Source organism: Mizuhopecten yessoensis, unplaced genomic scaffold (assembly GCF_002113885.1).
Source record: "Mizuhopecten yessoensis strain PY_sf001 unplaced genomic scaffold, ASM211388v2 scaffold3807, whole genome shotgun sequence".
Lineage (NCBI taxonomy): Eukaryota > Metazoa > Mollusca > Bivalvia > Pectinida > Pectinidae > Mizuhopecten > Mizuhopecten yessoensis.
In genome coordinates, this window is record NW_018405229.1 from 219,035 (window position 1) to 219,328 (window position 294).

The following is a 294-nucleotide window of genomic DNA, read 5'->3' on the forward strand; positions in this document are numbered from 1 at the left end:
TAATTTGAGATTAACGGGCAGGGCAATTAGAGATTAACGGGCAGGGAAACTAGAGATTAATGGGCAGGGAAATTTGAAATTAACGGGCAGGGAAATTAGAGATTAGCGGACAGGGGAAATTAGAGATTAACGGACAGGGAAATTAGAGATTAATGGGCAGGGAAATTTGAGATTAACGGGCAGGGAAATTAGAAATTAACGGGCAGGGAGAATAAGAGATTAACGGGCAGGGGAAATTAGAGATTAACTGGCAGGCGGAATTAGAGATTAACGGGCAGGGGGAATAAGAGATTA